The 22,164-nt window shown below is 44.9% G+C and overlaps 2 long non-coding RNA genes across 2 annotated transcripts in view; one reads left to right on the top strand and one right to left on the bottom strand.

Annotated features, from left to right (window-relative positions):
• Positions 1 to 16,850, top strand: part of LOC307203047 — a 36,019-nt gene extending 19,169 nt beyond the window's left edge. The window contains exon 3 of the long non-coding RNA XR_013833104.1: positions 16,550 to 16,850. This is a non-coding gene — a long non-coding RNA (uncharacterized lncRNA). The remainder of the gene's footprint in view (positions 1 to 16,549) is intronic.
• Positions 1 to 20,839, bottom strand: part of LOC307203063 — a 188,764-nt gene extending 167,925 nt beyond the window's left edge. The window contains exon 1 of the long non-coding RNA XR_013833120.1: positions 20,734 to 20,839. This is a non-coding gene — a long non-coding RNA (uncharacterized lncRNA). The remainder of the gene's footprint in view (positions 1 to 20,733) is intronic.
• Between the last annotated feature and the right edge of the window lie 1,325 nt (positions 20,840 to 22,164).

Raw genomic sequence — 22,164 nt, 5'->3', positions numbered from 1 at the left:
CTTTGCTTTCTTCAGCTTGTATTGTGCTATAGTGTGTCCCCCACAGATGGCAATAATGTAATAATACTGGGAAAGCGTCACGAAACCAATAAAGCAGAACAATGTGTGGATGATCCAGTACAAATCCACCACTAACCCACAGTTATTGCAACAACGACATAGTACAGAATACACAGGGCCGGCCTGCCCATGAGGTAGACTGAAGCGGCTGCTTCGGGTGGTGGAATTTTGTGGGGTGACACTCCTACGGGCACTGCTGGGTTTGTGCAGCTGCGGCTTGTGGTTGGCTCTTGCTTCCGATGGCGAAAAGGGAAGAGTCAACACTGAACATGCACCTGGGATGCAGGGGACATCTGTCTTGATGGGCCCCTAAATTTCTAGAGAATGAGGGCCACAAACGCTGCTACTTGGGGTTGGGGAACAGATAAAATTTATTTTCTTATAGTGCATCTATTTATCACATTTCTATCCCACCATTCCTCCAAGGAGCTCAAGGCAGCATCCGTGGCTCCCTTTCTCCCTGTTTTATGTTCACAACAACCCTGTGAGGTAGGTCAGCCTGAGAGTCTGTGACTGGCCCAAGGTCACCCAGTGAGTTTCATGGCTGAGCAGGGATGGGACCCAAGTCTCCCAAGTCCTAGTCTGACACTCTAACCACTACACCACACTGTTGTAGCATATGCATACTTATTATTTCCTAAGAAGTCCGGCATTTCTCCCATTTGGGGCGCTCACTTGCAGGCAGAATTAGCTCCCTGGATAGGCAATGTCAACATTCCTGTTGCCAGCACAGCGACTAATATGCATTCAGATGTCTTTCGGAGTGGATATACGTATGTCAAAATAGTTAACCCTACAATTATGCACTGAGTGTGCCAAGCAGCGAGGGCTGGGGCCTGGGAGTGCCCTGGCTCAGAAATGGTTGCACCTATTTTTAGTCTCTGAAGATACACACCCCACTTGTCGAGGCTTTTCTGTTGCAACAGCCCTGCGTGGCTCACTCTGGGATCTGGGGCACTCGTGGGGAGACGGTCAAGCTGGTTCAGAGAGGGCAGAATTGAGAAGAAACTACATTTGCAAAGACTTTGTGGCATCACGAGCTCATTGTTTTAACCAAACTGGTAGAATTTGGGATTTATTGCTATTAAACTAGCCAGTGTGGTGTAGTGGTTAAGAGTGATAGTCTTGTAATCTGGGGAACCAGGTTCGCGTCTCCGCTCCTCCACATGCAGCTGCTGGGTGACCTTGGGCCAGTCACACTTCTCAGAAGACTCTCAGCCTCACTCACCTCACAGAGTGTTTGTTGTGGGGGAGGAAGGGAAAGGAGAATGTTAGCCGCTTTGAGACTCCTTTGGGTAGTGATAAAGTGGGATATCAAATCCAAACTCTTCTTCTTCTTCAATCCTGTTTCTCCAGCAACTTCTGTCTCTGCATCATCCAAATTCGAAAGAAAAGCCTTCTTCAGAAATCAGCTTTGCAGTTAATTAATACATTCATTTTTATGTACACTGTCCCCTAACATATACTCTTTTGTACATGTTATTTTGGTGGAAAATTCAGATAAGTGCAGATTTCAAAGGATAATTGTGTTTTGGTTTCCGTGTTCGAGGAGAGCGAATGACGTCATTTCTCATTAAGATGCAAACAGGATCTAATTCCCTCCCCTGCTCACAAACTATCTCACTTGCTGACTGTTTTCACATTAGGCATAAAGTGTTGAAATGATTCAAGTATTTCTCAGCACAAATCTACCAAGAAGAGGCTGTCAGCTGCCATTTAGTGCATAGGCACACATGCACACATTTTGTGTAAAATTAATGCGGAGCAAGCCCGAAATTCCTTCTTTCCCACTTGTCCCTGTTTATCCCGCCACTCAAGCGACTTGCATAAAGCAAGAGGCTTTATGCTGCTGCTTCTTCTTCTTCTTCTTCTTCTTCTTCTTCTTCTTCTTCTTCTTCTTCCTCCACTAAACACAGGTGGGTGGGCGGGTGTGTTTGCTAGGGCTGGCCAGAGGTATTTTGGCCCCTGAGGCAAACCACCAAATGGTGCCCACCCCCCGCCAGAGAAGAAGGGGCGAGTGAACATTGGGAACAAGGGGGAAAGAGAGAAATACACTGGGCTCTCCTGCCCCTGTGGCCCCAGCCACCTGAGGCAGTCACCTCACCTGGCTCCATGGGAGGGCCAGCCCTGCCTTCATCGGCCTCCCTCCCTCCCTCCCTCCCTCCCTCTAGTTGTTGTGATTGTGAGCTTCCTTTTCCAGGAAGGCTTTTATGGCCCAAGTGTGCTACTGAATGGACTGTCTTAATACGGCAGATTTGTTTCCTTCAGGTAAAGAGCTTTCAGACACTGCTGGGAAGCTTTCGGCACTCAGACACAGTAAAGAGGACCCACCACACACAAACACAAAATTGCTTGAAGAGCAAGAACTCCCCACCTCTGGTTACCTGCTTGAATCTGTGTCTAAATTCATAACATGATGTGCAGGCAGGAATGGACAAATCTATTCATTTCAGCTTCTTCCAGTTTCTCACTTTTCCAGTCCTAAATTCGGTTCTTCTAGTTTCCACAGTATTATTTTTAAAAAATGAAAATTCACCCGCATTTCATTGCCAGCTTCTCCTAATATGCATGGGTTTTGCCTGCAGTGTCAATAGATATACACATTTTTGTAACCTTTTTCCCCATATGTAATGCACTGTAACATAATTAAAAAATGCATTTTGTTTAGCACAAACATACACATTTCTGCACACATTGCTCAGTTGGAGAGGTAAAGGTAAAGGACCCCTGACAGTTAAGTCCAGTCACGAACGACTCTGGGGATGCAGCACTCATCTTGCTTTACTGGCCGAGGGAGCTGGCGTTTGTCTGCAGACAGTTTTTCTGGGTCATGTGGCCAGCATGACTAAGCCGCTTCTGGCAAAACCAGAGCAGCGCATGGAAACACAGTTTACCTTCCCGCTGGAGTGGTACCTATTTATCTACTTGCACTTTGACGTGCTTTCGAACTGCTAGGTTGGCAGGAGCAGGGACTGAGCAACGGGAGCTCACCCCGTCACGGGGATTCGAACCGCCGACCTTCAGATCGGCAAGCCCAAGGCTCAGTGGTTTAGCCCACAGCACCACCTGCATCCCATCAGTTGGAGAACTGGGCTGCAAAATTTCAGAGCAGTGTGAATTTCAAAGGAGAACTGTGTTTTGGTTTGAGTGCTTCAAGAAGTGCAAATCAGGTAGCTTCCTATTGAAATGCAAAGAGTAAAGCATCTGAACTTCTTTAAATTCCAATCTGGATCACTGATGAGGAAGAGTCTTTGGGATCAAATGTTTTCTGATGAGATCCTTTCCCTACCTCTGAACAGATAAAACACCATCTAGCACTAACCAAACCCTACTGTTCTGCTGCAAGCCACATGCAGATTTGCAATGGATTTTTCCACAATTATTTTTTTGCACGGGGGGTGGGGGTGGGAATTAATAGCACTCTCTGTCTGTGTACCTTGCCTGGTCCTCCATCTACACTAGTGGGAATAGCATGGCTGTATGGCTGGGAAAGCGATAATTCCCCTGAGCATGTCTTTAAAACAAACCCTGTGTTTTATTTTTTATTTTTAAATAACAAAAAAATTTGCACCACAGCACTTATTTCAATGTAAGTCACTACCATGACTTTTACTTCAACATTAAAGAGTAGAATGAAAAAAATCATTTAAAAAAAAAACTGGAGAGGAAAATAAGCACAATAAGAAAATGGTGCTACCTGCAGAGACTGGAATGGCAGCACATATTTTTTAAATGACCAATTTTAAAAATGAAAAGGCAGTTTAGCAGCAAGTTAAGTATTATTATGTGAACACATTTGTTAAATTTGTTTAAATTTGATAAAAAGTTGTCAATTAAAAGACCCCTGTAAAAAAAAAAAAGGTTTTTGATATGCAGTGTAACTTTGTATATGCTTATTCAGAAGTTCGCCCCACTGAGTTCAATAGGGCTTCCAGGAAATGGTATACAGGATTGCCCTTTTTAAATGGCAACATAACAGGCAAAATAACAGTGAAGCTGCATGCCAAGAGATAGACGTGCAGTGGAAATGTAAAGAGAAAGAAGGTTCTTTTTATCAGATGTGGTGGCCTTGTAGTAATGCTTACTGGGAAATGATATATAATGAATTGAAAAGGATGTTTAAAAAACATTTGTAAAAAAACCCCAGAAGCCTTTCTTTTGGGAATTATAGGGACAGAACTACCCAAACTGTATAGAAAATTATTCATGTGTGCGACTACAGCAGCAAGAATGTTACATGCCCAAACATGGAAAGAAAAAGTCCCAGCGAAAGAAGAATGGATACAAAAACTTACGGAATGTGCAGATATAGTGAAACTTACCAGAAGAATAAGAAACCAAGAAAACAAACTTTTTATAGAAGAATTGAAATGGTTTATTGACTATTTACAGACAAATTGTAAACAGATAAGAACACTGGCAGGATTATTGTAATAACCTGCAGTTTTATAGAGTATATATTTAAGTAGATGAATAAATGAGCAAATTAAGTTAATTTGGATATGCAGAAGACATTAAAAAATAAATTTAAGGAACTGCAGGAAGAGGGGGAAGGAAGCCAAGTTTTGAAATGTTAAAATGATTGTGAAGTTGGTGCGATGTATAAACTTGAAAAGTACACAAAAAAAATTTTTTAAGAGATAGATGTGCGGTGATAATCTCACCTATTTAACCTGCAACATCATTAATGTTCCATTTGATTATGTTCAGTCTGAAAAAAAATATGTGCAGGGAAAATATGGGACAGCGACAGTTGGGTGATTTACTTAACAAAATTTGTATACCACTTGACTGTAAGAAAATATTTCGAAAATGTAAAGTAGCACATTAACATTATTGATAGAAGCATTTAAAGACAGCTGTTGAAAAGATGATTAACATAAGGAAGAAATAAAACACATGTGACTTCTGTGTGTCTGGAAAGGTCTGCTGAAACAAAAATATTTCAAGCAGGTGCAGAAAATAGCACAGGAAAGGTGCCTGCTTGTTGTCAAGTGGCAGGGAGTTCCCAAGTATAGGAGCTGTCACACTAAGAGTGCCTGTAGCAGTGCCATTTGCACAGATCCAAGTGGTCAAGTGGGCACATATGGAGTGAGGTGATCCTGCAATAAACAGCAGCATGCAGAAAGCAAATTAGCCAAATGTGGCTGTTCTACGGTAGACCTCCATGTTGGAAAGCATCCTCTGAACCAGGATTGATCCAGTTTCGAACAAGGCAAGAGAAGGCACATTATCTTGCAGCTCTCAGTGCATGATCCATGCCGCGGCCGACCAAACTTTTTTTTTTTATTCTGCCTTGCAGCTGGCATTTCTGTTGCGATTCTGCCCTTGATATTAATAGTGCGGCTCCCACTATAAATCACAGGGTAGTGTGTTTACCGAATGAAATGGGAAAGCAAAAAAAGAGAAAGATAGAAAGGAGAAGTCGTTTTTTAAAAAAGCAGCTATTGCAGTTAAAGGGCCTTGGAAATGTACACCCAGATCACCTCTGCTGTGATATGACAGGGTAGCTGCAGGAATGACTTTTTCATTCCTAGATTACAGCTGCCTCTGAGAGTTATAAAAATATACGGTGTGTGAAAAGAGGACAGCCAGCTTTGGACAGCAGCTTTGAAGTGCAGAGTTGAGGAACTAGAGCAGGCATAGGCAAACTCGGCCCTCCAGATGTTTTGGGAATACAACTCCCATCATCCCTGACCACTGGTCCTGTTAGCTAAGGATGATGGGAGTTGTAGTCCCAAAAACCTCTGGAGGGCCGAGTTTGCCTATGCCTGAACTAGAGTTTTAATTTCAGTTGGGCTAAAGGGAGAAGGCGAAAGGGAAAAAGGCACTTTGCTGAGCGGTTTCTCCCCCTTTCTCATTTTTCCACTTTTCAGTTCAGTTCTCCACATTTCAGCTACATGGAAGTTCATCAGCATTGTGGTGCTGATTCCTCCTAAGATAGAAATTTTTGTGGACAGTTTTGCCTAACAGACATGTTTTTGAAGGATGGTTGTGTTTTAGTTTGTGTTGTTGTTGTTGTTTAGTCGTGTCTGGCTCTTCGTGACCCCCTGGACCAGAGCACGCCAGGCACTCCTGTCTTCCACTGCCTCCCGCAGTTTGGTCAAACTCATGCTGGTAGCTTCGAGAACACTGTCCAACCATCTCGTCCTCTGTCGTCCCCTTCTCCTTGTGGCCTCCATCTTTCCCAACATCAGGGTCTTTTCCAGGGAGTCTTCTCTTCTCATGAGGTGGCCAAAGTATTGGAGCCTCAGCTTCACGATCTGTCCTTCCAGTGAGCACTCAGGGCCGATTTCCTTCAGAATGGATAGGTTTGATCTTCTTGCAGTCCATGGGACTCTCAAGAGTCTCCTCCAGCACCATAATTCAAAAGCATCAATTCTTTGGCAATCAGCCTTCTTTATGGTCCAGCTCTCACTTCCATACATCACTACTGGGAAAACCATAGCTTTAACTATATGGGCCTTTGTTGGCAAGGTGAAGTCTCTACTTTTTAAGATGCTGAAGCATGCCCGTGGATTGGGGCAGGGAAGACTAATGCAAACTGAATCTACCGTATTTTTCGCTCTATAAGACGCACCAGACCACAAGACGCACCTAGTTTTTGGAGGAGGAAAACAAGAAAAAAATATTCTGAATCTCAGAAGCCAGAACAGCAAGAGGAATTGCTGCGCAGTGAAAGCAGCAATCCCTCTTGCTGTTCTGGCTTCTGGGATAGCTGCACAGCCTGCATTCGCTCCATAAGACGCACACACATTTCCCCTTGCTTTTTAGGAGGGAAAAAGTGAGTATTATAGAGCAAAAAATACAGTAATTCCTCTCCCCATCCCTCTTTTTTACTACCAAATTGCTGATTAGTGGGCTGTTATGCAAAAGACAAGGGTGACAGCAGCAGCAGCCAAGATCACAAAGACACTTGACTCAGGAATATTGACTCAGTTTGTACTTATCCACACGCCAATCCCTCTTCCAAATTTCATCGCTAATGCTCTTCCCCTGGAGAGCTATTCCTTGACAGTATCCCCCCCCCATCTAAATCCCCCTTCTAGCTATTTGAATAACATAGTTCAAATAGCAGCGTAGCTGCAAAGGAAGACAGGAAGGAATGAGCATGTCATTTTAACCAGAAAAATGATGCAAAGGGGGAAAAGCAGCTCTCTCAAATGCATGTAAGGCTCCATAAAAAGATCCCGGAATTTTCTGTTTTGTAGAACCTATGGTTTATACATTTAAAAACACACACACAGAGAGAGAGACCCTAGGTGGCTTTTTTAAACTTCAAAGATGCAGAATTATGAATGTGTCAGATTCTTTTTACCTAGAGCTTGGAAACGCACCAGGCTTTATATGACTGAAAACCTATTTGGGACAATATTTTTTAAAAAGAGCAAAATATTAGTCCCTAAAAGGCTTTCTTCTGACAGTTGAAATTGATATTCTCCTAACCCTCCCCCCCCCCCCCCATTTCAGACTGCTGCTGGATATACTGGTTTTAGAAAGCAAGAAAGGAAGTCGTTGAGGTGCACCATTAGCAAATAACCCCCAGCAGGGCCAGCCCACCCCAGAGGTAAGGTGAGCCGACCGCCCCAGGCAGCAGGATCCCCAGGAGCAGCAGATGTTGATATTTGTCTCCCCTATCTCTTGTCTGACTCTTCGTGACCCCATGAACCAGGCACTCCTGTCTTCCTCCTGCAGTTTGGTCAAACTCATGCTGGTAGCTTCGAGAACACTATCCAACCATCTCGTCCTCTGTCGTCCCCTTCTCCTTGTGCCCTCCATCTTTCCCAACATCAGGGTCTTTTCCAGGGAGTCTTCTCTTCTCATGAGGTGGCCAAAGTATTGGAGCCTCAGCTTCAGGATCTGTCCTTCCAGTGAGCACTCAGGGCTGATTTCCTTCAGAATGGATAGGTTTGATCTTCTTGCAGTCCATGGGACTCTCAAGAGTCTCCTCCAGCACCATAATTCAAAAGAATCAATTCTTCGACAATCAGCCTTCTTAATAATAATAATAATTTATTATTTATACCACGCCCATCTGGCTGAGTTTCCCCAGCTACTCCGGGCAGCTCCCAATCGAGTGTTAAAAACAATACAGCATTAAATATTAAAAACTTCCCTAAACAGGCCTGCCTTCAGATGTCTTTTAAAAATAAGATAGCTGCTTATTTCCTTGACATCTGATGGGAGGGTGTTCCACAGGGTGGGTGCCACTACCAAGAAGGCCTTCTGTCTGGTTCCCTGTAACCTCACTTCTCGCAATGAGGGAACCGCCAGAAGGCCCTCGGCGCTGGATCTCAGTGACTCTCACTTCCAGCTCTCACTTCCTGCTTAATCACCCCTAATTCAGAACCCAACGGTGTATTCATAAAATTGAGTTGTTTTGCCAGGTTTTGAGATGCTACAGAAGGATGAAGCAGCAGCAATTTCTTGCCTCTGTTCCCCAAAGCTTCCACCCTCCTTAAGAATAGAAAAATGAGAAACCTGAATGAAAACAGAATTGACTTGTTTGCGCAGTGTGCTCTGCATGTACAGTAGAAGGTTTCACATTCAACCCTGATAGGGAAGACCTTTGAGCCCCTGAAGGGCTGCTGGCAGACTGAGTTGACAATACTCTACTCGATGACCTGGTGTAAGGCAACTTCGCTTGCCTCTTATTTCTGCTTTGTAAGGAACCCAAGTAACATCCCTTTTTATAACAGCTGTTTTAGCTAATATGATGGGCAGGCTGCTACGAAGGACTTCTGAGCTGACTTTGGGTGACTTCCATCCCTCACAGGAATGGTGTTTTTGCCCTGCAGCGTGAACTGGCAGCGCCCATGGTTTGGATATATTGGAGCTTGAGAGATCAGCAGAGTCCTAGCGGTAAGGGGTGTTGGCTCAATAGCTAAACAGCTCATGAATGTAGACCCAGCAAGGGACACTGTGCAAACTGGTTTCATATCACACTCCCTGAGGAGCAGGAAAGGTGAAACAGAATGCACAAAGAATAAACAGGTGTCGTCCCTCACATTATGACATTAAAAGCTACTGGTGTGCTCCCATCACCCCTCCCCGAAATCACTTCCCATGACTAAAATAACAGGGTGGGAATAGTTTATCTGCTGGCAAGCAGCAGCAAAATCTGTCATCCTCATCTGACCTGTTCTCCCATGAAGACACGTGTACACCCTCCTCTCGCATCATAATTTTATTCAAATGTGGGTAGCACTTATATTGCTTCAAATCACAACATGGGCCATTGCCTCGGGAAGAAAGGAGGGGTACTACAGTAATTATTTCATGAGAGACAGTCATAGGGGCCCAATGGAAGGCATTTTGCGGAACTCTTCCTGCTCTAAAGACTAGGACTAGCCGCCTGAGAAACAGTTTCTCTCCAAATGCGATTTTGGTTTTAAATGCAGTTTAAGGAGTCTCTATGGGAGTATATTGTATTTAAAAATGAGGTATCAGAGTTTTTAGGGGGCTAACCAGGTTGGGATAGCTGGGATAGCAGGCTTGTTGGTTTTTGAATGTCTTATGTAGATTTTTTCAATTTCATTGTACTGTATGGAACAATGACAATAAAGATTATCATATCGTATCGTATCGTATCATATCTCTCCCCCCCAAAAAAATCCCTCAAGCCAGCCATGTTTGCCCCACAAGACATCCCCTGACACACCCTATGGTGCAACATTCAAATATGGCATTATTTTAAAAGGCACAACATGTGTGCACATATGTTATGTGTTTATCCGCTTCTCTGGTTGCCTTGATAACCCTGTACTGTATTTGGTATTTAAGGTGCATAGATCAAGTAAACTAGACTGTGGTGAATACAGCATAGGAATAGGAATATGTGAAACAGTCAATTGAAAATGTTGGTACTGACCATTTGATCTGGGCATATGTACCCAAGACTTCATAGGCCCTGCTATGTGAGAGCTCTGTATGAATGCCTGGTGATTCCAGAGGTGAAACTGCACTCATAAAAAACCTAAAAAATAAAAAGGAAGGCACAATTGCTCTGGCTGCAAAGAACAAGCCTTGTAATTGAAGTAGTTATTAAAGCATATCAGGAATGCCATCGCCAAATGATTGAACAGGAAAAACCAGCTTTTGTTTTTTTTAAAGGAACGGGCAAGTGAGAAACTGCTGATTACAGGAACATGAGATCCAAAAATCTTCAGTAGTGCCTCGCTAGTCCCTCCCACTGTGTTTTAAGACAAAAAAAAAAAAAAAAGCTATCACGGAATCAAATAATAATAATAATAATAAAAACCACACCACAAATCCAACCAGAAAAAGATGAGAGGGCCACACAGAAAATATTGATGACCTTAACATATTAACAATAATCAAAACAAAATAAAAGAAAAAAAATTCCTTCCAGTAGCACCTTAAAGACCAACTAAGTTAGTTCTAGGTATGAGCTTTCGTGTGCATGCACACTTCTTCAGATACACTGAAACAGAAGTCACCAGACCCTTCTATATAGCCTGAACAGGTTCATCACAGCTATCTGCCAATCACCCATTCCCACCACCCTTCTGAGTAATACCCCTCCCCACCTTCTCACTATATATTTTGTTTTGACTATGGCAGACCAACACGGCTACCTACCTGTAATATTAACAATAATGTATTTCCAATTCTCCTTTAAAATGGAGAGGACAAATGATGTCTATGCCATGGTGGAAGCAACTGAATTGCCTTTTAAAACAGCTTAATCTTCAGCATATCTGCTGGTGGTGAAATCCACAAAGAAAATGTGCTCTGTGAAGTTTTACCTCCTTTTGTCCATCTGCCAATAGCTTCGCTGGGTGACAGAGAAAGGGGGAAAAATTATCTCGTCTATGAAGAGCAGCAACAAAGAATATATTTTCAAAAGTTGGCATTGCTGCTGCTTTTAAGGAACCACAAGAACATCATGGCATCAGCCTCATTCAACAGGGAACCAAGAATGATGACTTGGCCTTCCTTGCCAGGTATAGGATGTGTTCATTTCTTTGCTGCAGCTGCAGCGAATTCATTGGGTTAAGTGCCTGGAGTTATATCCACACCATACATACTGGGGCACAGCTGAGTTACCACCTGAAGCTGATGGAAGGCTGTGCCACTGAGATCTCTTAAGCAACAGCAAAGGATCCAGAAGTACATAGCTCCCCCAAAGAATCGTGAGAGCTGTTGTTTTCCCACTACATAGCTATAATTTTCAGCACCCTTCATTGGGAACTCTTCAGGGCATTTCCTCATCACTTTCCAAATAGAAGAAAACACAGGGTTGGTTTTTGTTTTAATAATAATAATAATAATAATAATAATAATAATAATAATATGTCACCCATCTTGCTGGGTTTCCCCAGCCACTCTGGATGGCTTAGGACATAAATGAAAACACAACAAAGCATCAAACATTAAAAAACAAAATATCCTATACGAGCAACAAACAAACCAATAAATCAATAGAAACCAATAATAACAACAATAATAAACAGTTTACAGTTGTACCCAAATTAAAATAATCACCACCCCCAAATAAACATTTAATTAACATCAACCTGTCAAAAACAAAACAGAGGAACCAAAAGTAGAACTGTTTAAAACATTTTAAAACATTTTAGCCCGTTGCCCCAACCCAACAGCGCATGCCTGAGAAAGCAATGTGGTGGATTTCTAGATCTGAATAAGGAATGACTTGATTTCTAGCTTTGATGATGTTGCGTCCTGATGGCACATGCTTTGGCAATCCTCTGATACATACTAGGTGGATATACCTTTCCCCACTATAATATGTGCCTCCAATATTATTTCCATATTATTTGAGAACAATACAAGTAGCGACAGAACATCTCAATGCTGGTTAATGCCCAAATGAGCCTGTACTGCAGCAGAGGGGGCAGCGAGGGTTGGAACCGATGATCTTTGGATCCCTTCTCAGTTTGATGAATCCATGATCAAGTGGAGCCTTTGAGTAACTTCTGCCCTTCCATGATGTTATGGGAAAGCAGTGCTTTGTAATCATCTTCTGAGAGGCTTGGGGTGATAAAGTGAATTAAACAATTCCAATTGCACACACCTAAAGTTCCAGTACGTGCTGGAATCACTCTTGCAAAATAGTCTGGATGCACTTTTAGTAGCAATTATATTCACATAGACTTGGGAGCAAACTCCACCAAATACGGATTTCCACTCAGATTGGCACAGGATCTTTGAAAACAAGCATTTCTCATTTTTTAAAAAGCACACACAAATCAGATGGAAATTAATTCCAGAGCGGGGGGGGCAGGAGGAGGAAGCTTTATTTGTGGTTTTGATATATAGCAGTTGGTATTTGGCAGCCAAGAAACAGCAGACACCCAAGGACAATGGCCAGAGTTAAGTGACTGCCTGGGCCAACAATGTGGAATTTATGGAATGGGACGCTTGGAACAAAGGCATAAAATGGCATTGGCTATTGCTGCAATGGAATTTCCTCCTCTTTATAGGCTCTTGTGAAAGCAGCAAGAATGAGAAGTCTCCCCCCCTCCTCGTTTTATGCACAGATGAGAGCATACCTGAAGGGCGATTATATGCATGCACACAATTGCTGCATGCAAATATTTATACCCATTCTAAGCCTGCTAAAAGCAAAGACCCCTAAAGTCTTTGTCGCAGATGTCCGAGGTCAGACAGCATAAGTCACGACATCAGAGATCCTTCAACGCCCCAACTCTCCATCACAGTCTCATAAAATGTTGTCCTTCTGTATTTATTCACCAGCAGACAGTACCCAGCATTGCTCAGGATGTTTTTTTCACCCCATACTACTAACATTTATAAATAGCTGGTTTTATTTTTTATCTTCTTAAACTATTTTATTTCCAATCTAATGCTGTTGGATAAACTGTAATAGAGGCGGCTCCTCACTTAACACAGGGGTTGCATTCCCAGGAACTGAGGTTATAAGCAGGGGCATACAAAGTGGAGGGCGGAGGGGGTGGGCTGCCCCGGGTGCCACTCTGGGGAGTGTGTGTGTGACAAGATGGCCCCTGCCTCCCCCCAGCTATAGAGCGGCTGAGGGCGCGCGGCGTCCGTATGGGCTGCCACATGTGCACACTCCGTATGAGATGCCGCACATGCACACTCCATACGGATGCCGGTATGGACGGCGCAAGCGGCATCCCATACAGACTGCATATGTGCACCATCCCGTACAGAGTACGCATGCGCAGCAGCCCATACAGTTGCCACGTGAGTGGCAGGCTGCTGCATATGCGCACTCTGTACGGGATCCGCACATGCGCAGTCTGTATGGGATGCTGCGCGTGCACCACCGGGCACTTCACCCCGCCCATTGGCGTCCCGCCCTGGGTGCTGGAGAGGGTCCCTCTGCCACTGGGTATAAGCAAAATCTCATATACTGGGGGACACCATATAAACAGCCTGTAAACACAGGCTAGGGACGCGGGTGGCGCTGTGGGTTAAACCACAGAGCCTAGGACTTGCCAATCAGAAGATCGGAGGTTCGAATCCCCACGACAGGGTGAGCTCCCATTGCTCAGTCCCAGCTCCTGCCAACTTAGCAGTTCGAAAGCACATCAAAGTGAAAGTAGATAAATAGCTACCGCTCCGGCGGGAAGGTAAACGGCGTTTCCGTGCACTGCTCTGGTTTGCCAGAAGAGGCTTAGTCATGCTGCCCACATGACCCGGAAGCTGTACGCCAGCTCCCTTGGCCAATAAAGCGAGATGAGCGCCGCAACCCCAGTGTCGGCCACAACTGGACCTAATGGTCAGGGGTCCCTTTACCTTTAAACACAGGCTAAACATCTGGAAAACACTTTTTAAAAACCAGTAGCACTTAACAGACTGGCCAGTGTGGTGTAGTGGTTAAGAGCGGTAGTCTCGTGATCTGGTGAACTGGGTTTGCATCTCCGCTCCTCCACATGCAGCTGCTGGGTGACCTTGGGCCAGTCACACTTCTTTGAAGTCTCTCAGCCTCACTCACCTCACAGAGTGTTTGTTGTGGGGGAGGAAGGGAAAGGAGAATGTTAGCCGCTTTGAGACTCCTTAGGGTAGTAATAAAGCGGGATATCAAATCCAAACTCTTCTTCTTCTTCATGAATGGTGGCAATGGTGGCTCTCAGACTTCCTCATCTCTGGACGAGGATGTGCAAACAACGAGAAGGGCCCCAAGCTTTGGTGCAAAGGCTCCTGGGATTGCTTGCCATTTTCTTGCTCTTTTTGCGCCATTTTCGCCTTTTTCCTGTTCTTTTTGGGCTTCCCCCTCCCAGCAATAATCCAATAGGGAACCCTAGGAACAGGCAAAAGAAATATCTTCAGCTATGGAAAAGAATGGAGCGGTGGAAGGAGAGGAAGTGTGTTTCAGAACTAGAGAGGAGTTTTGCATATTAAAATGAAGACACAACTGTGCTGATTCACAGAAGGGGCTTCTGGTAGACCACCGCCCCCCTGCATTTCTAGTTATGAAAGCAAACATGGGATTAGGGGCATGTATTACTGAAAAACATCTAGTTTCACCATCAGCAGCAAAGGAGAAAACCATAGGGTGCTGATTTCTCCAGAATCTGGCCTAGAGAGGAAAAAATTCTGCAGGATTGGAATTCTAATGTTACTTTTTCAACATATTTGCATTTTCTCTAGAATCTGGCCTATAGAGAAAAAAATTCTGCAGGACTGGAATTCTAATGTTACTTTTTCAACATATTTGCATTTTCACCCCTATTTGTGCCTTCTGCCAATTTTTCAAAACAGGAGGCCTCTTGCAAAACACTCTTAGGAGAGTACTTTCTACATAACAATTCTCTGACCTCCTATATAGTTATCACATTGGTGTGGGAATACAGGTCCATACCTCGTGTGTGCAGCAGCCAAAAACAGAAGCAAAGACACCATAAATTACAGTGAGTCAATTTTCTTATGTAGAAACTTGTCTGTATTTCATATCAGTAGCCTGACCCTAAAATATATTAATTTAGAAGCAAGTTCCATTGATGCTTGATTACATCCAAGTAAGATATGATTAGGACTGCAGTATTGCATAAAACAGGAAACCTGAAATCAATTTTTAAAATACAGTTATTGGATTTAGTTATAATTTCTAGATGCTGCAAAAAATGTAAATGGATGACACTGTATAAATAATTCCATGCAATTCCACAAGTTTCCATTGCCTGGCATTACAACACAGAAGACTGGAAAAAGAAGTTTAAATCAGTGGTAACTGGTAACCTCTGGACCTTGTGGGGTGGCTTGTGGCCAAGGAGGTCAGGTAGGTGTGGCCAATGAGGTCACATGGGCGGGACCATGGCAGTCACATGGGCAGGGTCAAGTTGTTCAGGTTTACTTTGCAACCTCCCCCCCCCCCAAAAAAGGTGTGGACACAAAAGCATTGCAGTTGTATAAGTACTTAGCACCTAAACTAAACTGAAAAGTGTTTAACCTTGATTTAGAAAGGGGTCCCTGCAAGCAAACAGGCTATATTTCCATGCTTCACTCTGCTGTATTGCAGTATTACAATTTTGTTTTGTGATTTTAAATCTCGGCTGGGGTTCTCTCAAGAGTACTTGCCCAATACGTGGATATTGGCATCCAGGGAATTCTTCTTTTACACCTGTTCTTTCTATCTATCTATCTATCTATCTATTTATTTATTTATTTATTTATTTATTTATTTATTTATTTGGTTTTTCAAATTACAGTTTTACAATGAGATATCCAACATACAACATAAAAACAAGATTCCAAAGAAACTCCTGGACTTCTCCCCTTTGTGGGTCCTTTCATTCGTCATTTCCTACTGCATCTTTTATAATAATCCAAATAAAGAGGTTGGGAGGGAGAGATCAGATTTCTTTGTTAATTTTCAAATAGGACTCCAGTTTGTTCTTTGATCTTAGATTCTGGAAGTGTAGTGGAGCGAATCTGAGCTGTCCCTTAGCCGCATTCAACCTGGATGGAGGAGAGTAAACAAGAGAGAGATTATATATAATTATAGACATATCATGGTGTCAGGGATAAACAGGAATCACAAGCGGCGATGAGGCACTGGATGTTGGCAGAGCCCCAAGCCTGGAACAGGGGCCAGCCAGCAACAGGCAGCATGGCTGGAATATGCTTTTCACAATCGGCCTGTTTTCAGTGAGCCTGAGGGATGCTGCTATCTTCCGCTTGCTTGCTTCTGGCTCTGGGCATGTCCCTTGCAAAGAATAGTAGCTTGCCCAGTGCAGTGTGGAAGCTAAACTAAAGTCAGCAGAATACTCTGCAGCAGCAACAACATGAATGAATTGAAGACCCTCCAAGTGCCCCTATTTTCCAGGGACATCCCTGATTTAGAGAAGCCGCCCCAGTTCCTGATTTGATCCCAGAATGTCCCGCTTTTCCTTAGGATGCCCCTATTTTTATTGGAGATATGTTGGAGGGTATGGAGTTAACTAGCCCCTGAGCCGTCTGAAGGCAATCCTGTATAGAGAAGTTTTTTAAAAAATGCTTAATGTTTTATTATATACAGTGGTACCTCTGGTTGCGAACAAGATCCGTTCCGGAGGCCCGTTCGCAACATGAAAAGCCTGCAACCTGAAGCACCGTATCTGCACAGGTGCATGGTGCAATTTGGTGCTTGTGCGCATGCGTGAAGCACAATTTAGCGCTTCTGCACATGCACAAGTGGTGAAACCTGGAAGTAACCGTTGCCGGTATTTCTGGGTCGCTGCAGGACGCAACCTGAAAAAACGAAACACGAAGCAAACGTAACATGAGTATGACTGTATGTTGGAAGCTGTCCAGAGTGGCTGGGGGAACCCAATAAGATGTGTGGGGTATAAATAGTAAAATTATCATTATGGAATGGGACGTCCCTATTTTCATCGGAGAAATGTTGGAGGGTATGGGATTGTTCTGCAAGGCATTTGCACAAATGTTGCAGCTTGCTTAGGTCAGCGAAAAGGAAGAGGGGAGAAACATGAAAATACCCCTCCATGGAATTCTATGCAAAGCGAAACTATAGATCAGGCTTCCTCAACCTCGGCCCTCCAGATGTTTTGAGACTACAATTCCCATCATCCCTGACCACTGGTCCTGCTAGCTAGGGATCATGGGAGTTGTAGGCAAAAAACATCTGGAGAGTCGAGTTTGAGGAAGCCTGCTATAGATGTTTCAGAGTGAAGTGCTATTGTGCTCATGGGCTTCTATGGGTATCTGGCCATTGTGGGAACAGAATAAGAATTTTTCTAGTTTCAAAATTTGGCGATACCAGTATACCCAGCTCTGTTTCTCCTTTCCACCTAAATCTGAGGAAGCTGCCTCAGTGCTAAACTGGTGTCTGTTTTCAGTAACGGATTGGATGAGGCTAAACACATTGAAACTTAATTGAAACAAAACAGAGGTGCTCAGAAGGCAGAACAGGGGATGGAGCACATAGGTTCGCAATTTGCGTGTGCTCCTGGACATGGATGCCGAGGTCTCTGGACTCTGCAGTGGCCAGGAGTGCATTTGCACCATTAATACTTATGTGCCAGCTGCGCCCATTCCGTGAGATGTCTGCTTCGGCCACGGTGGCATTTGCCTTAGTTATATTCCGTTTAGATTACTGTAACATGCTCTCTGTGGGGCTGCCTTTGAAAAATGCTCAGAAATGTCAACTAGCTCAAGGAGCTGCAGCCAGATTGCTTCCTGGCGCAGGTTATAGGGAGCATATGACTCCCTTGTTGTGACAGGTTCACTGGCTACCAATCTGTTTGTGGGCACAATTCAAAGTCCTGGTTATCACCTATAAGTCCTCCATGGCTTAGGCTCAAGCTATCCCTTATATCAACCTGCCTGGGTTTTGAGATCTCCAGGGAAGACTCTTCTCTCAGTCCTGCCACCCTCAGAGGCTTGCTTGGTGCGGACGCAAGAAAGGGCCTTCTTGGTGGCTGCTCCCAGATTCTGAAACTCCTTCCCCGGAGACAAGAGTTCAAATCCCCACTCAGTCACTGGGTAACCTTGGGCCAGATCAGGACGTGGGACCCCTGAGCCTCTTGGGCTTGCTGATCGGTGGTTGGAATCCCCACAACAGAGTGAGCACCTGTTGCTCTGTCCCAGTTGGGACATGACCCGGAAAGCTGTTTGTGGACAAACACCGGCTCCCTTGGCCTGAAAGTGAGATGAGCGCCGCAACCCCAGAGTCACCTTTGACTGGACTTCACCGTCCAGGGGTCCTTTACCTTTTTTTTACCTTTTTGGGCCAGGTGCCGCCTCTCAGTCTATCCTACCTGTCAGGGTTGTTGTGGGGATTAAATGGGCAGTGGGGAGAAGTGTGTGCACTGCCTTCAGCTCCTTGAAGGAAAGGTGGGATATAAATTTGCACATATATACACATATACATACAGGCATACTAATTAATATATTTATTCTGGCCTGCTTGCATGTATGGCTTCCAGGATGTATCCGGGCCATATTTAAAGTGCTGGTTTCAACCTGTAAAGTCTTGCATGTGTCAGTATCTCAATATGTCATGGGAATCCCATATGAATTTACCCAGACCCTGAGGTTATGATCCAGCAAAAGTGCAGAGAGTGGTGACTAGAGAGAAGACTTTTTCGCTAGTGGTTCCCTCGCAGATTATGGAATACTGCCCCGAGGAGCCTCACCTAGCGCCAACATTTACATCTGTTCTGTACCTGGTGAAGACTTTCCTTAATCCTTTTCTCTGGCTTGCTGGTTAGTTGTTACCTGGGAATTATCGGCAATCTTTCTGTTTGCATTGTGACTTTTGTTGCAAGTCACTCTGAGACGTTTCTGCTACAAGGTGATAAACCGATGAAAATAAGGATAAAAAGAATAACTGCCTCATCGTATACTATCGCAGTTCCAGATATATCTCTCTGCATCTGCAGTGTGTGAAATAGCTGGCTGTAGGCTGCATGGTGCGTATTAATCTCAAAATGTATCTAGGCAGCTGCCTTATAATACTGCATGGATCCATAGATCCACTTAGCTGGGAGCAGCTCTTCAGACAGGAGTCTTTTCCAACCTGCCCTGAAGTTGTCCGAGATTGAACATGGGGCTTTCTGCAGATTGTTGACCACAGCTGGTTATAGGGAGTATTTGACTCCCTTGCCACAAAAGCTCCACTGCCTACCAATCTGTTTCTGGGCACAATTCAAAGTACTGGTTATGACCTATAAAGCCCAAGATGGCTTAGGTCCAAGACCATATTCCCTCATATCATCCTGCCCAGGTTCTCTTGGCCCCGCCACCCTCACAGGCCTGCTTGATGGGGACTCAGGATAGGGCCTTTTTAGTGGCTGCTCCCAGACTCTGGAACTCCCTCCCCGGAGATGCTAGACTGGCTCCCTCCTTGTTGTGCTTCCACCGGCAGGCGAAGATCTTCTTGTTCCAGCAGGCCTTTGGGGAACTGAGTGCTTTTAATGAAAGGGCTGGTGCCATGCTGTTTTTATTGTCATCACTGGTATGCTTGCAACAGATTTTGCATATGTATGTAGTTTTAATTCCATCAAAGTTTAATTGTCTCTTAATGATTGATTCTCACCCACCCCCCTATGTTTTTAGCAGTTATTGTTTTTATTTGTAGGCCGTCTTGAGTCCCGTCAACAGAAAAGGTGGGGTTTAAATAAATAAGGATAATAATCCTGCACACAAAGCTGATGCTGGTCTACACCCTCCCAGTTACACACTTGGAGGCTGAATTTCTAGACACTTTAGCGAAGGAGCTGAACCATTGTGGGGAAAACATTTTCAGCCCAAAGCCCACAGTCTGTGTCGGACTGGTGGGATGCAGAGGAGTGGGGGGGGCACCAGCTGGGGAGCCCCCAAGGGAACCCCCAGGGGAAGAAGGCTCAGAGCCAGGGGATTGGTGGTGGGGTGACAATGAGTGGTCAGTGGGAGGAGACTGGGAGGGGAGAGGTGCTGGGAGCTGAAGAGGCAACAGGGTTTAGTGGGCAGGAAGAGGCTGTGGCAGACAGCAGTCCAGAATCAGAGGCAGAAGTGGAGGGTGGAGAAGAGTGGGGCCAAGAGGCAGCGATGAGGCAGGCTGCTGAAGAATCCAGGGAGTCTCCCCCTCCTGCTGCGACCTACTCCCCTCCCCTCTGGTCTGCTAGAACCTACAGAGAAATGAAGAGGGAGAAGCAATGGAAGACGATGGAGCCTTAGGTTGCTGGGGGAGGAACTGGAGGAGGAGGAGACTTAGCAGTGGGAAGGAAGGGACCTTCAGTCCTCACAACTGCCTTGTAGCAGGAAGACCTACTGGGAAGAATTGCTGTGATCACTAGGCCTGCGCTGTTTTGGTTTCTTTGAATAAAGAGTTAACTTCCCGGACACGGGGTTGTGGCGATCACACAGGGTCCCCGGATGTTTCACCATCTATTGATCTCTGTGCCACCACTTTATTTCTCGCTGCCACCACCCAGGCCCTACCTGGTACAATAGTGAGTCCAGTCAGGGTTAAATTGGAACATAAACTTCTGTTTATTTATTGTAGTTTAACAAGTGAGTGGTTTCATAAACGGTATTGGTCAATTACATTCATGGGGTGCCTATCCAGACCTTTAACTTCCGCTACCTGCTCTTACTCACTAAACCACCTCGCAGATATTTACTTGTCTTCCTAGCCCCTAACTGTTCCTGACTCAACTTATTTCTCTGCATTAACTCAACTTGCCCACAGACTCTATCCCAATTCACTCTCACTCCAACCAACCACCCAACTCCCAACTCCCTCCTCCCTTCGCCCCTCCCAGAGCTGGTTTTATAGTCCCTCTGACTCCACCCCCCTGGGTTCTGATTGGGTAACCTGTTTAACTATTTCTTCCTCCAGCACTCTCATATGTTAACGTCACAGGGGTGTTTTATTGCTGACCTATTCCTGCTTTCGCCTCCTGACACAGTCTCCCATGGGCGACCTTCCAGGGCTGCATCCAGTGGTGGGTGGCACCAGAAGCAGACGGTCATGCTAAGGGATTTTCCAGGCACAGGTATGTTCGTCTTCTGAGCCCCTCTGAGCCAAAGGCAGAAAGCCCAGCCAGCAGCCAAATGAAGCCTCAAGCGGTGGTTCCCACAGCACAGAACCCAGCAAAGGGGATGCAGCAAGGAAAACCATGTCACCTCTCCGCTGGGGAGCGCTGAGCAAAGGCAAGTCCCCAGGCAACGAGGCTGATTTGATCGGCACAAGGCATGCAAGCTCCACCCCCAGTCGTTCTTAGACTCCTTATTGGGTGAGCAATGCAGTCAAGCAACACAGTTGGAGCCTCCCTCCTCCCTGGCCAGCAGGGAGGGAGGGAGGGAGAGAGAGGAGCTGCTTCCTTTGAAACCTGGGAAATTTAAGGGACATCATCAATAAGGGACAGCAGCGGGACACAGCGCTGGGATAAGGAACTTTCCCGCCAAATAAGGGACAGCTATGGTCAGGGGTTTCTACAGCCCCCTGCCCCCAGCAATTCCATGCCCTCCGTCCAGGCAAGCAAGTTCAAGGACACATTTCAGCTAGGCAAGCGCACTCCAGGAAAGTGTGGCCTGGGGAGAAAAATGTCCTAGGGGGAGTCTCAAGGGCCAAAAAACGAGGCTTGAAGAGCAACATTTGCCTCTGGCCCCCGAGGTTTCCCACCTCTCACCTAAACCTTGAAGGATGACATTAGCAACTTGAACTACCAAAGCACTGAATAGTTATTGCTTAGAGGCAAAAATAGGAACTAAATAGGAAGAGTGATTTGCTAAGGAGCAGGTAACAAAAGATAAGGACTGTCCCTGGTGAAACGGGCTGTTGGTGCATAAAAGAGACATGCACAAGCCACGAATCCACGTGCAGCCTGAATTTGTCCACCAGTGAGATTCCCTAGCGATATCAGAAAGGATGGCTGCCAGCCGAAAATGCGTCAGTTGAGTGACTGGCCAAATGTGCATTTAGCCGGGATGCTTCATTGTGCTACCCGAAGCCACTCTTAATCTCCTCCTTTCACATTTCAAAATGTTGGCAGGTATGGATTTAATACTGTTTTATTCCGGAACATTATACAGCCAAGACAAAGGTTGTCCTGGATGCTAGATAAGACCGTCAATTCCTGAACTGCAGCCATGGCAGATTCTGCACTGCTGCTGGCAACTTTCATCTCAAATTCAAAATAATAAAAA

The sequence above is a fragment of the Podarcis cretensis genome (genome assembly GCF_951804945.1).
Source record: "Podarcis cretensis genome assembly, chromosome: 14".
In the NCBI taxonomy this organism is placed as follows: Eukaryota; Metazoa; Chordata; class Lepidosauria; order Squamata; family Lacertidae; genus Podarcis; species Podarcis cretensis.
This window is presented reverse-complemented; position numbering and strand designations above follow the sequence as displayed.